Here is a 13,586-nt window from a genome sequence, read left to right as displayed (position 1 = left end):
GCTGTAACGGTATGACACAATATATTATGTAGAATGGAAAGCTGTAACGGTATCCCACAATATATTATGTGGAATGGGAAGCTGTAACGGTATCACACAATTTATTATGTAGAATGGGAAGCTGTAACGGTATCACACAATTTATTATGGAAACCCCTTATTGTGATTGGATGAGAAAAAGAAAGAGGAAGGAAGAGAGGGACAGTGTGAGAGGGAGAGATTATGTCCCTGACCACAATTGTATTATTTGTTGCTCTGCTTCCTCTGTTACTCTGTTCCTCTTGGTCAGTGAAGCGGGGGAAGTGATGTGGAGAGTCAGGGCTCAGCAGCAAAAGGCAGGGAGGAAGAGGAGTTAGAGATGATTGGAGGGAAGTGATGTGGAGAGTCAGGGCTCAGCAGCAAACGGCAGGGAGGAAGAGGAGTTAGAGATGATTGGAGGGAAGTGATGTGGAGAGTCAGGGCTCAGCAGCAAACGGCAGGGAGGAAGAGGAGTTAGAGATGATTGGAGGGAAGTGATGTGGAGAGTCAGGGCTCAGCAGCAAACGGCAGGGAGGAAGAGGAGTTAGAGATGATTGGAGGGACAGAGATGTGGAGAGTCAGATGGAGAGAGTCAAATGTCCGCATCATAAATGCGGACATTGTGTGGGGGACCCTGCAAAGGCCCCTTCCCAGAATCCGCAGACACTGGTCCCTAAAGGCATTCAAAATGCAGCTTGTGCTTTCACTTTGTGATATGGCTACAGTGACAGGAAGAGAGGAGCCAGGAGTGTGGCACCAGGGCGTGTGGACCGAGTTGTAACTCATATGGAAGCAAGGGTAGTTTGAAGGGCACAAGAGAGGGTTTGTGGTGTGCACTCGGAGTGGACGCAGGGCAAAGAGTGGGAGATTTGTAGAAGCCTCCTCTGGGTGCTCTGTGTTCTGTGCCACTTTGCAGGAAGGGGCCATGCTTCCAGAAGTTCCATGACATGTTGTAGGCTAAACGAAAACACTAAGTGACAGTGTGAAATATGACCTACAAATCTATCAGGGAAATTGTGTACTTTTTAAAAATAGTCTCTGATCAGTTGTTGGGTTTTGTACCTTCTCTCTTCATCTGTCTCTATCTAATAATTGTTTTATTCACTGAATTGTTGTCAAAGTAGGCTAATATTTCTACATTTTGTGTCAGGCCTGGTCTGTACTCAATCTTATTGAGAGAGGTTACCTAAGTAAGAATCAAATAGCCTACTTTGTGTGGGTTTGGAAAAACAGTGCATTCGGAAAAGTATTCAGACCCCTTGACTTTTTCCATTACATTACAGCCTTATTCTAAAATGGATTAAATCATATTTTTTCCTCACCAATCTACACACAATACTCCATAATGACAAAGCGAAAACAGGTTTTTAGAAATGTTTGCAAATGTTAAAAAACACAAAAAAAACTTAGAGCTACGAGAGGATCATGTCTAGGCACAGATCTGTGGAAGGGTACCAAAACAATTTTGCAGCATTGAAGTTTATTTTTAATTTTTATTTGTTTTATTTCACCTTTATTTAACCAGGTAAGCAAGTTGAGAACAAGTTCTCATTTACAATTGCGACCTGGCCAAGATAAAGCAAAGCACTTCAACACATACAACGACACAGAGTTACACATGGAGTAAAACAAACATACAGTCAATAATACAGTATAAACAAGTCTATATACGATGTGAGCAACTGAGGTGAGATAAGGGAGGTAAAGGCAAAAAAAGGCCATGGTGGCAAAGTAAATACAATATAGCAAGTAAAACACTGGAATGGTAGATTTGCAGTGGAAGAATGTGCAAAGTAGAAATAAAAATAATGGGGTGCAAAGGAGCAAAATAAATAAATAAATAAAATACAGTAGGGAAAGAGGTAGTTGTTTGGGCTAAATTATAGGTGGGCTATGTACAGGTGCAGTAATCTGTGAGCTGCTCTGACAGTTGGTGCTTAAAGCTAGTGAGGGAGATAAGTGTTCCCAGTTTCAGGGATTTTTGTAGTTCGTTCCAGTCATTGGCAGCAGAGAACTGGAAGGAGAGGCGGCCAAAGAAAGAATTGGTTTTGGGGGTGACCAGAGAGATATACCTGCTAGAGCGCGTGCTACAGGTGGGTGATGCTATGGTGACCAGCGAGCTGAGATAAGGGGGGACTTTACCTAGCAGGGTCTTGTAGATGACATGGAGCCAGTGGGTTTTGCGATGAGTATGAAGCGAGGGCCAGCCAACGAGAGCGCACAGGTCGCAATGGTGGGTAGTATATGGTGCTTTGGTGACAAAACGGATTGCACTGTGATAGACTGCATCCAATTTGTCTCCCTCTTGGAGGCTATTTTGTAAATGACATCGCCGAAGTCGAGGATTGGTAGGATGGTCAGTTTTACAAGGGTATGTTTGGCAGCATGAGTGAAGGATGCTTTGTTGCGAAATAGGAAGCCAAGTACCCCAAACAGAATAAGTTTGGAACCACTAAGACTCTTTCTAGAGCTGGCCACACGGCCAAACTGGGCAATCGGGGGAGAAGGGCCTAGGTCAGGGAGGTGACCAAGAACCCAAATGTCACTCTGACAGAGCTACATGGTTCCACTGTGGAGATGGGAGAACCTACTCCTCCAGCACTTTACCTTAAAGTCAGTTAAGAACACATTCTTATTTACAATGACGGCCCACCAAAAGGCAAAAGGCCTCCTGCCAAGATGGGGGCTGGGATTTAAAATAGAAATATAGGTCAAAACACACATCACAACACTACATAAAGAGAGACCTAAGAAAACAACAGCATGGCAGCAACACATGACAACACTGCGTGGTAGCAACACCACATGGCAACAACATGGTATCAACACAACATGGCAGCAGCACAATGTGGTAGCAGCACAAAACAGGGTACAAACATTATTGGGCACAGATAACAGCACAAAGGCAAGAAGGTAGAGACAACAATATATCATGCAAATCAGCCACAACTGTCAGTAAGTGTCCATGATTGAGTCTTTGAATGAAGAGATGGAGATGAAACTGTACAGTTTGAGTGTTTTTTCCAGCTCATTCCAGTCACTAGCTGCAGAAAACTGAAAAGAAGAGTGACCCAGGGATGTGTGTGCTTTGGGGATCTTTAACAGAATGTGACTGGCAAAACGTGTGTTGTATGTGGAGGATGAGGGCTGCAGTAGATATCTCAGATAGGGGGAAGTGAGGCCTAAGAGGGTTTTATAAATAAGCATCAACCAGCGGGTCTTGCGACGGGTATACAGAGATGACTTGGGCTCCCGAGCGGTCTAAGGCACTTCATCTCAGTGCTAGAGGCATCACTACAGACACCCTGGTTCGAATCCAGGGAGTCCCATAAGGCGGTGCACAACCGGCCCAGCATTATCTGGGTTTGACTGGTGTAGGCTGTCATTGTAAATAAGAATTTGTTCTTATTAAATACAGTTTTTTTTTTTTAAGTTTACAGACAAGTATAGAGTGCAGTGATGTGTCCTATAATGAGCATTGGCAGCAAATCTGATGGCCGAATGGTAAAGAACATCTAGCCGCTCGAGAGCACCTTTATCTGCCGATCTATAATTTACTTCTCCGTAATCTAGCATAGGTAGGAATGTAATCTGAGTCGGGGTTAGTTAGGCAGCTGGGGGGAAAGAGGAGCGATTACGATAGAGGAAACCAAGTCTCGATTTAACTTTAGCCTACAGCTTTGATATGTGCAGAGAGGACAGTGTACCATTTAGCCATACTCCCAAGTACTTGTCTGAGGTGACTACCTCAAGCTCCAAACACTCAGAGGTAGTAACCACACCGGTGGGGAGAGGGGCATTCTTCTCACCATGACCTTTGTTTTAGAGGTGTTCAGAACAAGGATAAGGGCAGAGAAAGCTTGTTGGACACTAAGAAAGCTTTGTTGTAGAGCATTTAACACACAAGTCAGGAAGGGGCCAGCTGAGTATAAGACTGTCTCATCTGCATATAAATGGATGGGAGAGCTTCCTACTATGTTGTTATTGTAAATTGAGAAGAGCCTTGGGGTACTCCCTTGGTGACAGGCAGTGGCTGAGACAGCAGATGTTCTGACTTAATACACTGCACTCTTTGAGAGAGGTAGTTAGCAAACCAGGTCAAAGACCCATCAGAGACACTAATGTTCCTTAGCTGACCCACAAAAATGAAAGCCCTTATGGTAGTGGCCAGACAAAAGCCACTCCTCGGTAAAAGGCACATGACAGCCTGCTTGGAGTTTGCCAAAAGCCACCTAAAGGACTCTCAGACCATGAGAAACAACCGTCTCTGGTCTGAGGAAACCAAGATTTTACTCAAATAGCCTACTTTGTGTGGGTTTGGAAAAACAGTGCATTCGGAAAAGTATTCAGACCCCTTGACTTTTTCCATTACATTACAGCCTTATTCTAAATCACGTATGGAGGAAACCTGGCACCATCCCTACGGTGAAGCATTGTGGTCCCAGCATCATGTTGTGGGAATGGTTTTCAGCGGCAGGGAGACTAGTCAGGATCCAGGGAAAGATGAAGGGAGCAAAATACATAGAGCTCCTTGATGAAAACCTGCTCCAGAGTGCTCAGAACCTCAGACTGGGGTGAAGGTTCACCTTCCAACAGGACAACAACCGTAAGCACACAGCCAAGACAATGCAGGAGTGGTTTCGGGACAAGTCTCTGAATGTCCTTGAGTGGCCCAGCCAGAGTCCGGACTTGAACCCAATCAAACATCTCTGGAGAAACCTGAAAATAGCTGTGCAGCAATGCTCCCCATCCAACCTTCAAGAGGGCCACCATTGTTCCTGTTCTCAAGAAAAATAAGGCAACTGAGCTAAACGACTATCGCCCCGTAGCACTCAATTCTGTCATCATGAAGTGCTTTGAGAGACTAGTCAAGGATCATATCACCTCCACTCTACCTGACACCCGAGAACACACTCCAATTTGCCTACCGCCCCAATAGGTCCACAGACGATGCAATCGCAATCACACTGCCCTAACCCATCTGGACAAGAGGAATACCTATGTAAGAATGTTATTTGTTGACTACAGCTCAGCATTTAACACCCTAGTTCCCTCCAAACTCGTCATTAAGCACCAGACCCTGGGTCTCGACCCTGCCCTGTGCAACTGGGTCGTGGACTTTCTGACGGTCTGCTATCTTAAATACAGTATCTTATGCATTCTAAATTACCGCCCATTTGAAAAAGGAAAATGCAATAAATATTTACTCTTTGGTAGATTTGTCGTAGATAGTAGGCCGGGTTGTCCAGCAGGGATTTCTTGTCCTTTGAAGATTCTCATTGGTAAACTTGTGGTAGAATAGATACTCTGTCCGTCCTCTCCTTGCCCACGTCTACAGTTATGTATCACTTATTTAGTGAATAAGGGTTCAAAGTTCATACCAAGTTGCTATGCTATATGCTCATGCTATATTCTGGCTGGTTTTGTCGAAATTCATCCTTCCGACATGTAGGTCGTCACCTTCACATTGAAATTCGATGCTAATTTAGGTGGTGGTGGTCTTTGTCCATTCAACGTGGGGACCTCAATTCTACAACAATTCCATGTTAATCTGATAACTATAATGTGTAAACTTTCCACGATACCGTTTATGTCGTCCTATCATCAGTAATCATGTCTCAGACGTGCCAACGCATATTTTCAACTGGTTGGATTACAGAAATATGGTTCCTTTCCCAATCATGTGATGTCACCAGACTCTCTCTCAATGTTAACAAAGGGATGTTCAATAGTCACATTGGTAGAGTAGAGAGAGGAAAAAGGGGAAAGGTATTTATGGGGGTCATAAACCTCCCCCAACAGGCCAGGTCATGACAACACCATTCTGTATACATCTGGCCCTTCTTTGGACACTGTGTTAAGGAACCTCCAAATGAGCTCCAATGCCATACAAAACTCCTTCTGTGGCCTCCAACTGCTCTTAAATGTTTGTAAAACAAAATGCATGCTCTTCAACCAATCGCTGCCTGCACCCGCCTGCATCACTACTCTGGACGGTTCTGACTTAGAATATGTGGACAACTACAAATACCTAGGTGTCTGGCTAGACTGTAAACTCTCCTTCCAGACTCATATTAAGCATCTCCAATCCAAAATAAAATCTAGAATCCTCTTCCTATTTTGCAACATACCCTCGTAAAACTGACTATCCTACCGATCCTTGACTTCGGTGATGTCATTTACAAAATAGCCTCCAACACAGCAAATTGGATGCAGTCTATCACAGTGCCATCCGTTTTGTTACCAAAGCCCCATATACTACCCACCACTGCGACCTGTATGCTCTCGTCGGCTGGTCCTCGCTACATTTTTGTCACCAAACCCACTGGCTCCAGGTCATCTATAGGTCTTTGCTAGGTAAAGCTCACTGGTCGCCATAGCAACACCCACCCATAGCACGCGCTTCAGCAGGTATATTTCACTGGTCATCCCCAAAGCCAACACCTCATTTGGCCGCCTTTCCTTCCAGTTCTCAGCTGCCAATGACTGGAATGAATTGCAAAGATCACTGAAGTTGGAGACTTATATCTCCGTCACTAACTTCAAGCATCATCTGTCAGAGCAGCTTACCGATTGCTGCAGCTGTACACAGCCCATCTGTAAATAGCCCAACCAAACAACTACCTACCTCATCCCCATATTTATTTTTGTTTTTCGGCTCTTTTGCACACCAGTATTTCTACTTGCACATCCTCATCTGCACATCTATCACTCCACTGTTAATTGCTACATTGTAATTACTGCGCCAGTATGTCCTATTTATTGCTTACCTCCTTACTTCATTTGTACACAATGTATAGAGATTTTTTTTCTACTGTGTTATTGACTGTATGTTTGTTTGTCCCATGTGTAACTCTGTCTTGTTGTTTGTGTCACACTGCTTTGCTTTGTCTTGGCCAGGTCGCAGTTGTAAATGAGAACTTGTTCTCAACTGGCCTACCTGGTTAAATAAAGATGAAATAAATAAAAACCTGGAGTCCAATCAATGAGACGAGATTGAAGATGGTCAGAGCTGCACTGCCCTATAAAAAACACTCACAAAATTAGAGTTTGCTATTCACAAGAAGCATTGCCTGTTGTGAACCATGCCTCGAACAAAATAGATCTCAGAAGACCTAAGATTAAGAATTGTTGACTTGCATAAAGCTGGAAAGGGTTACAAAAGTGTCTCTAAAAGCCTAGATGTTCATCAGTCTACAGATTGTCTATTAATGGAGAAAGTTCAGCACTGTTGCTACTCTCCCTAGGAGTGGCCGTCCTACAAAGATGACTGCAAGAGCACCAGCGCAGAATGCTCATTGAGGTTAAGAAGAATCCCAGAGCGTCAGCTAAAGACTCTGGAACATGCTAACATCTCTGTTGATGAGTATATGATACCTAAAACACTAAACAAGAATGGTGTTCATCTGAAGTTTGCAAAAGTGCACCTGGATGTTCCACAGCGCTACTGGAAAAATATTCTGTGGACAGATGAAACTAAAGTTGTGTTGTTTTGAAGGAACACACAACACTATGTGTGGAGAAAAAAAGGCACAGCACACCAACATCAAAACCTCATCTCAACTGTAAAGTATGGTGATGGGAGCATCATGGTTTGGGTCTGCTTTGCTGCCTCGGGGCCTGGACAGCTTGCTATCATGAATTCCCAACTTTATCAAGGCATTTTGCAGGAGAATGTTAGGCTATCTGTCCGCCAATTGAAGCTCAACAGAAGTTGGGTGATGCAACTGGACAACGACCCAAAACACAGAAGTAAATCAACAACAGCATGGCTTGAACATAAGAAAATACGCCTTCTGGAGTGGCCCAGTCAGAATCCTGACCTCATCCTGGCATGACCTCAACAGAGCGGTTCACACCAGACATCCCAAGAATATTGTGGAACTGAAACAGTTTTGTAAAGGGGAATGGTCCATAATTCCTCCTGAATGTTGTGCAGGTCTGATCCGCAACTACAGAAAATGTTTGGTTGAGGTTATTGCTCCCAAAGGAGGGTCAACCAGTTATTAAATCCAAGGGTTCACATACTTTTCCCACCCTGCACTGTGAATGTTTACACTGTGTTCGATAAAGACATGAAAACGTATAATTGTTTGTGTGTTATTAGTTTAAGCAGACTGTGTGTGTCTATTGTTGTGACCTGGGTGGAGATCAGATGAAATGTATGCAGACATCCAGGTATTTCCAAAGGGTTCACATACTTTTCTTGCCACTGAATGTCTGTTTGTTTGAAATGTGTGAGAAAATTAACTAAATATCTAATAAACGACTGATTCCATTATTATGTGATCTAGTCAAGGTAGTGAGCCTTGCATCACCTCTCAAATGTTTTCATTCCAGAATAATCTCTAAGAGGAAAAAAACTATGTGTGTCTGATACACATAGGAGCTTGATAGCAAGATCTCTAAATATGGGCAAATTCACTGCCCTTTTAACCAAATACAAGCAGGAATGCACCGTCCACCTGAATGAACATTTCTTAGCACCATGCTAGTGAAAACAAAAGACAGTAAACACACCCAGATTGTAATCTAATCAACTCAATTGAAATGATAGGAGTGCCCCTCTGTGTTTGAACTGATGGCCATCCAGCGAACAAACTTACTCAGTTTCCTCGTAAACAATACATCTATAGCACTTACAGTACAATACATCTATAGCGCTTACAGTACAATACATCTATAGCACTTACAGTTCAATAATCAACATTCATAGCTCTTTGTGAACTCCAAACGTGACAATTGAATTCACCCAGTAACATTAATTGAATCAGTCACCTCTCCCAGCATCCCCAAGGCCTTCCATGGGAATGCCTGCAAGTCTCTAGTCTTGTGTTCTACTACAATATTCACTGATATCTAAGCTCTTCAAGCTCTACAAGTTGGGAAAGGTTACTTGACCTTGCCATGCTATTTTGCTGTGGTGCACAATTTAAGAAAGGATGAACAGTTATACAGGTGTAACAATTGTACTATATATCAATTGTAAAATTACACTGTACATCCAAGGAGGCTGGTGAGAGGAGAGTTGATCATAGTAGAATGGTATGAAACATATTTCGTTCCAGCCATTGCAATGAGCCTGTTCTCCCATTTAAAGTGACACCAGCCGATCCGTCTGTACATGTATGTCCATGTAACTACATGTAAACACTGTAACCCTAGATGGCTTATACACTGTATACTGTACCTTTTAGTTGAATTGAACCTGTATTTTATTTCACCTTTATTTTGACAGGGAGTGATGCTAAGACCAAGGTATGTTTTACAGACAAGCTCTGTAATGACAAAAATATAAACATCAATACACGGAAAAACACAACCCGAGATACAAAACACAATCGTAGAAAACAAACATTCTTCAGTAAAAAAAAGTCCTCAATCAGCCGTCTGAATGGCCCTAGAGGCACCGAATCATTCACTTTATTCATCAACACTGTATGGCTCTTTATTGAATTAGCTACAGCTGTCATGACTACGAAGCCGGATAAATGTTTTGTTAAACACGAAAGCCTTACGGGGAACCTGGAGATAATCACAACTCGTTTCAAATGAATTTTCTGATTCAGAACCTGCCATAATTAAATCAGAAAGATAACCATGTAGAATGTCATTTCATTATGTCGCCTCGAAGAAGCCCGGGCACGTGGTCGTGCGTGTGCGTGTGTGTGTGTGCGTGTATCCAATCACTGTCTCTCTCCCGGTTTGTATGAAAAATGCCTCAGAGCTGTTTCAACAATCGTCCTGTGGAAGTGGCCATCTTCTCTGATGTGGTCACGCATGAATAAACATGGCGGCCAGGCGACAGAGAGAGGAGCATAGAGGAGTAGCAATCCTTTTGTCAGTAAACACCATTAATCGGCTGAATTAAAATCCTTATTTAAATTCACTGTATCTTAGAACGCAGGCAAAGTAACACATTAGCAGCAATGCTACGGTTAAGGGAGTCAAGGATATACTTTTCGCATCTTCGTCTACATTTGACCAGAACTGAGATCTCGGGAATCTGAGAGGACCTCTCAATCACAAGCCTTAGGGGGTGTGTCCCAGAACATCGAGTTCCCTTCTAACTCTACGTTAAAACAATGTTCTCTGACGTGCTACAATTATACACTATTCTGCTATTACTAATAGTGGATCATTGATCTTAAAGCTCTCTGAGCGTAGTTCTCACTTGTTGCCATCATACAGTATGTAATAGGGGTCTGTATGATAGCAACACACAATGTGGACTCAACCGGCTTTTTCCAAGACATTAAACTGTTAATACTGAACGGGACACGGACTGTACGTTAGCTGGTACAACAAAAGCCCATCAATGTTTTGTGTGTAATCAAGTTAAACCTCACTATGTGAATGAGTATGAATTGTATCTTTTTTTTGTATTTTATCATAGAACATACTAGTCTCTCTCTCATATATATATACACAGTGAGGCAAAACAAGTATTTAGTCAGCCACCAATTGTGCAAGTTCTCCCATGTAATTTTCATCATAGGTACACTTCAACTATGACAGACAAAATGAGAGAAAATCCAGAAAAACACATTGTAGGATTTTTTATGAATTTATTTGCAAATTATGGTGGAAAATAAATATTTGGTCACCTACAAACAAGCAAGATTTCTGGCTCTCACAGACCTGTAACTTCTTCTTTAAGAGGCTCCTCTGTCCTCCACTCGTTACCTGTATTAATGGCACCTGTTTGAACTTGTTATCAGCATAAAAGACACCTGTCCACAACCTCAAACAGTCACACTCCAAACTCCACTATGGCCAAGACCAAAGAGCTGTCAAAGGACACCAGAAACAAATTTGTAGACCTGCACCAGGCTGGGAAGACTGAATCTGCAATAGGTAAGCAGCTTGGTTTGAAGAAATCAACTGTGGGAGCAATTATTAGGAAATGGAAGATATACAAAACCACTGATAATCTCCCTCGATCTGGGTCTCCACACAAGATCTCACCCCATGGGGTCAAAATGATCACAAGAACGGTGAGCAAAAATCCCAGAACCACACGGGGGGACCTAGTGAATGACCCGCAGAGAGCTGGGACCAAAGTAACAAAGCCTACCATCAGTAACGCACTACGCCTCCAGGGACTGAAATCCTGCAGTGCCAGACGTGTCCCCCTGCTTACGCCAGTACACTGTATACACGGTGTATATATATATATCCAACCTTCACCATACAGATATGTGCACAGCCATCAATCTCTTTTATTGAATGATGCTCTCTCTATTCGTTGAGAAGTGGACTATGAGGACAGCTACCATACAGTATATCTCTCAGCAGCAGGCTTGTACACAATGGCGCTTTCAACTTGGTCGTCCTTGTATTTTCCATCTGTTAGAATTAGATTTTTTTGTTCCCATGGTTTCATGCTTCATGGATTCATGCGTTTCACTAAGAACTATTCTAAGTAGAAACATGTGAGTGTAGGTGTGTATGTGCATGAGCCTGTAAGACAGAGCTGTTAGTTTCATTCAGACAGACAGAACACAAACACACACACACACACACACACTTAGAAATTGTCCTGCCACACCCTTCCCTCTCGGTACAACAACGTAATTTGCATTCAATTATAAAAGCCAAATGAGGAACGTCAGTCCAACCTGTATGGAGAGTTTGACTGCATTCATGGCAACACTAATGATGTACGGTAATAGACAACAAAAATTTGAATGAGGTGAATTTTTATTTCTATTACATTTTTGATTGCATGTTTGTTTATCCCATTTGTAACTCTGCATTGTTGTTTTTGTCGCACTGCTTTGCTTTAACTTGGCCAGGTCACAGTTCTCAAGTGGCCTACCTGGTTAAATAAAGGTGTTCTCAAGTGGCCTACCTGGTTAAATAAAGGTGTTCTCAAGTGGCCTACCTGGTTAAATAAAGGTGTTCTCAAGTGGCCTACCTGGTTAAATAAAGGTGAAATAAACAAATCAAAATAAATGAAGAGACTGAGAGACTGGTAGTAACAGTGTCTTCACTGACATTTTCAACCCTACCTGTCTGAGTCTGTAATACCAACATGTTTTAAGCAGACCACCATAGTGCCTGTGCCCAAGAACACTAAGGTAACCTGCCTAAATGACTACAGACCCGTAGCACTCACGTCTGTAGCCACGAAGTGCTTTAAAAGGCTGGTCATGGCTCACATCAACACCAGTATCCCAGAAACCCTAGACCCACTCCAACTTGCATATTGCTCCAACAGATCCACAGATGATGCAATCTCAATTGCATTCCACACTGCCCTTTCCCACCTGGACAAAAGGAACACCTATGTGAGAATGCTGTTCATTGACTACAGCTCAGTTTTCAACACCATAGTGCCCTCAAAGCTCATCAATAAGCTAAGGACCCTGGGACTAAACACCTCCCTCTGCAACTGGATCCTAGACTTCCTGACGGGCCACTCCCAGGTGGTAAGGGTAGGTAACAACACAAGCGCCACGCTGATCCTCAACACAGGGGCCCATCAGGAGTGAGTGCTCAGCCCCCTCCTGTACTCAGTTTTCAGTCATGACTGCATGGCCAGGCACGACTCCAACACCATCATTAAATTTGCCGATGACAACAGTGATCACCCACAACAACGAGGCAGCCTATAGAGGGGAGGTCAGACCTGTCCGTGTGGTGCCAGAACAACAACCTCTCCCTCAATGTGATCAAGACAAAGGAGATTATTGTGGACTTTAGGAAAAAGAGAACCAAGCACACCCCCATTCTCATTGACGGGGCTGTAATGGAGCAGGTTGAGAGCTTCAAGTTCCTTAGTGTCCACATCATCAACAAACTAACATGGTCCAAGCATACCATGACAGTCGTGAAGCGGGCACGACAGAACCTATTCCCCCTCAGGAGACTGAAAAGATTTGGCCTGGGTCCTCAGATCCTCAAAAGGTTCTACAGTTGCACCATCGAGAGCATTGACATCACTGTCTGGTATAGCAAGTCCTCGGCCTCCGACCAACAAGGCACTACAGAGAGTAGTGCGAACGGCCCAGTACATCACTGGGGCAAAGCTTTCTGCCATCCAGGACCTCTACACCAGGCGGTGTCAGATGAAGGCCCTGAAAATTGTCAAAGACTCCAGCCAACCTAGTCATAGACTGTTCTCGCTGCTACCACACGACAAGCGGTACCAGAGCACCAAAGTCTAGGTCCAAGATGCTTCTAAACAGCTTCTACCCCAAGCCATAACACTCCTGAACATCTAGTCAAATGGCTACCCAGACTATTCACATTGCTGCCCCCCACCTCTCCACATCTCTGCCACTCTTTGTTGTCATCTATGCATATTCACTTTAATTAACTCTACCTACATGTACATACTACCTCAACTAACCGGTGCCCCCGCACATTGACTCTGTACCGGCACCCCCCTGTATATACTCTTAGTTTTTACTGCACCTTTTTACTTGTATCTCTTATTCTAATCTGTATTTTTTGAAACTGCTCTGTCGGTTAGGGGCTCGTAAGTAAGCATTTCACTGTAAGGTCTACACCTGTTGTATTGGGCGCATGTGACTAATAACATTTGATTTGAACACATTCTC

This window comes from Oncorhynchus nerka, linkage group LG3 (assembly GCF_034236695.1).
Source record: "Oncorhynchus nerka isolate Pitt River linkage group LG3, Oner_Uvic_2.0, whole genome shotgun sequence".
Taxonomy (NCBI): Eukaryota; Metazoa; Chordata; class Actinopteri; order Salmoniformes; family Salmonidae; genus Oncorhynchus; species Oncorhynchus nerka.
Note: the sequence above shows the minus strand (reverse complement) of the source record.